We start from the raw sequence: 3,340 nt of genomic DNA on the forward strand, positions 1-3,340 counted from the left end.
CGCCGCCAAACTGGAACAGGAACTCCGGCGTGTCGCAAAGGCGCGCGCCTTTCTCCCGGAGCCGCACCGCGCCGCGGCCCGCCCCGACGTGACGTCACCGCCGCCAGGGCGTGACGTCACACCGGCAGACGCCAGGCCGGCTGGAGTAGGTGGCGGGGATGATCAGTTAGACCTCTGCTGGTGCTCAGTGTGTGCCTTTGGATCGAAAGTTTAGTGTTTGTTCATACCAAAGAGCATCTTTGCACACCTAATTTCTGCTTTTGTCTCTCTTTTGAAATCCGCCCAAGTTACTATAAACGAAGAATCGGCTCCAACTTCAGTAAAAAATAAATAAACAGATTAATTTGACACCAGCGTTATACGTTCCTGAGCGTGCAATGGATTCCTCCTTCTGGCAGTCATAGGTGTATGCCTGCAACGCTGCATGTTTTTTTTACTGATGTGAGCCGAGATCGCTAGTAAATTCAGAGATAGTTTGTTGAGAATACCCGTTGCATCATTTGTTCTTTATGCATATAGGGGCGGCCCAGCAGGGGGGGGGGGGGCAGAGGGGACAGTTGCCTGAGAGTGAGTAGTATGAGTAGCAGTCAGACCAGTGTACGCTTTTACCCCACCCCCTCGAAAGGAGACCCCCTTTCCCATACTTAAGGCGTTGTAGCTATCCGTAGAGCACCACAAAGCAGATTAAGGAGGCCCCATAAACTGATCTAGAGAGCAATGAATCGGTCTCAAAAGGCTCTTTGCTACATCAGGAGAACCATTTTCTGAATCATGAGGTAACCTTTATGAATAAATTAGGCAATGCTCTAGACCAGGGGCCCCAACGTTGTGCTAAGGAGGCCCCTTTGTTGACTCGGGGAGTCGTTAAAAACTAGAAGGCCCAGTTCTGTGTTATGAGGCACCCTCTATATTGTGTTAGGAGGCACCCTTCCTTGCGTGTTTTCCATGACCAATGGCCATGCGTGCTTCATCCTGCACCCTGCAGCTTTAATATACAAATTTCGTAAAGCCCTATGGATTCAACCCTGATGCCGATTTCATCTGCGCAGTTTGTGAAGATAAGGACTGTTTTCTTACGCCGTAGACAGATCCGTCGCCTGACGTCGCATTCCCGGTCTGCTCATATATATATATATATATATATATATATATATATATATATATATATATATATATATATATAGGCCTGGTCTGCGTACTGCCCTCTGGGGTCCGAGTGGACATGCGTGCATGTCAACTGATCCTGAGTGAATGGGCGAATGAATGGATTTTGATTATGACTAAGAGCCCAGTATACTTGGTGTGCTTATTTGAATCCCTGCACACAGCTTCTCGTTATCACGTTTGTAAATGTCTAACGATGGTTCATCGGTTACACCTCTCCTGTCTGCCTGAATGTTTCAAAAGATGAAACAGACATTTTCGCCTTAGGTAAGCCCCATCACGAGACAAGGAAGCTGCCTTGGATGACCATTTGTGCTCAAGTTGGTATGTATAATAAGTCACACTTTATCATGACCTCACCTGATTTTCACGTGCGCCCAACGCACATGAAAATGACGAGTAAACAGGTCATCAGGTACCTTCCAATTTATTTCTTAAAATATGACAGCGAAATCAGTCATTCTGATAAAGGCTTCCAGTGGCTATAAACTTGTATTGACAGTTTTTGGTACAACGTCTTCTTCCGCTATGTAATACATCGGTATCTAGGCGACATAATGCGCTATGGACTTATTTGCATACCATATTTAATCTTCGTATTTATGCACGAATTTCTACGCTATGTGGCTAACTTTCACGTTGACGTATGCCTCTTTTTAAATGATTTCAAAACTAATTTGATCTTCCAAATACTCTAATCTCGTCGCTGAATAGTCCATGTAACTGTCAAACATTTCATAGTCTAATACCGCGGTGTTTTAAGACGCATGAGAAGCATGAGAGACGCGCGCAAGTCCAGAATTAGACCATTTTTGAAAAGCGTGGAAAAGAGGCAAAGGCGAGATTTAAACCCGTCATGCAGTTTCTTAAACGGCCTAAATGTGAGCAGAAAGTTGGCTGAACATGATTAAAGGCTGTTTTGTAAGGATATGATATTGATTTCCAATAAATAATCAATCCCATCAACTATCATGATGAATGCAAAAGTTCTTAAGGACAACTGTTTATGGTGAGCTGAATAAATTGTACAGTTGTTGCGCAACCGCTACAAAAGCCTATGTACCAGTCTACAGACTGTGTCTTTGGAGGAGTGTGAGCATAGTTCTCCTGGGCGTTAGTCTTGCGGCGCGTCACAAGTCTGCTGGGGTTACTGTCTCACTGTCTCCGGACGGAGTTCGAGTCATTTTGTGGCGCGTCACTGGGTCTGCTGGGGCTACTGTCTCATTGTCTCCGGACGGAGTTCGAGTCACAGGGGGCGAAATTGCGAAAAAATGCAGGGATTTAGCGCAAACAAAGCAATGGTCTAGATGAATTTTTGCCGGGTGCTTGAAATAAGCCCCAAAGCACTCGCTTGTAATTCTTAGCGCGTGTTTCATACGCACATTTATGCGTGACTTGTCCCGGACACAGTCATTGATGTTGCGCTGGCTCTCATTATCAATAACTATGTCAGCAAGAACGCATCAAAAGGCTTTATTTGCATCGTCTTATTTCACTCGCCAACGATCTGAGCAGTGTTCGGGCCAATTCCACTTCAGAGAGTTCATATATATATATATATATATATATATATATATATATATATATATATATATATATATATATATGGCTACTCGTGACAGCCAAGTTGGCCTCAAGCAAGGGTATAGAAATGATCAATATGAATTTAGCTCTTAAAAGAGCCTATATATTCATATTGCGCTTTTGTTGGTGCTACTTCAGCTGTTTTCTCGACGCCAGTATCTTTTGACGGAGTACACCATAATTTCTTTTTTGGAAAGTTTGAAGGACCCTATGTTGCTGACTACGTCAGGTGCGTTTTGATGTATTGATATGCTAACTAGGCAGCGGCTGTAACACGGACATATACCTTCTACCAAAAGTTCCCCGTCACCACTGGATCCGCTCAAGGTGGAGTTCTGTAGCCCTACTTATTCAAAGCGTACATGGATGGCCCGAGCGCATTTTCCAGTGATATTTGCAATGGCTTTTGTATTGATAGGAGGCTGAGCAACCACTTAATGTGTACATACAAGCTTGCTAGTTTATCCCCATCTGATTCTCGCCTCAGGAAGATACTGAGAGTTTGCAAAAAAACGGAGTTGTTGGCAATATATAATGTAAAGCCACAGGAAAGTGAACATGTAATGTTAAGATCTGCTAATCCGAGAAGTCT

This window comes from Pollicipes pollicipes, unplaced genomic scaffold (assembly GCF_011947565.3).
Source record: "Pollicipes pollicipes isolate AB1234 unplaced genomic scaffold, Ppol_2.1 Scaffold_5724;HRSCAF=6776_pilon_pilon_pilon, whole genome shotgun sequence".
Lineage (NCBI taxonomy): Eukaryota > Metazoa > Arthropoda > Thecostraca > Pollicipedomorpha > Pollicipedidae > Pollicipes > Pollicipes pollicipes.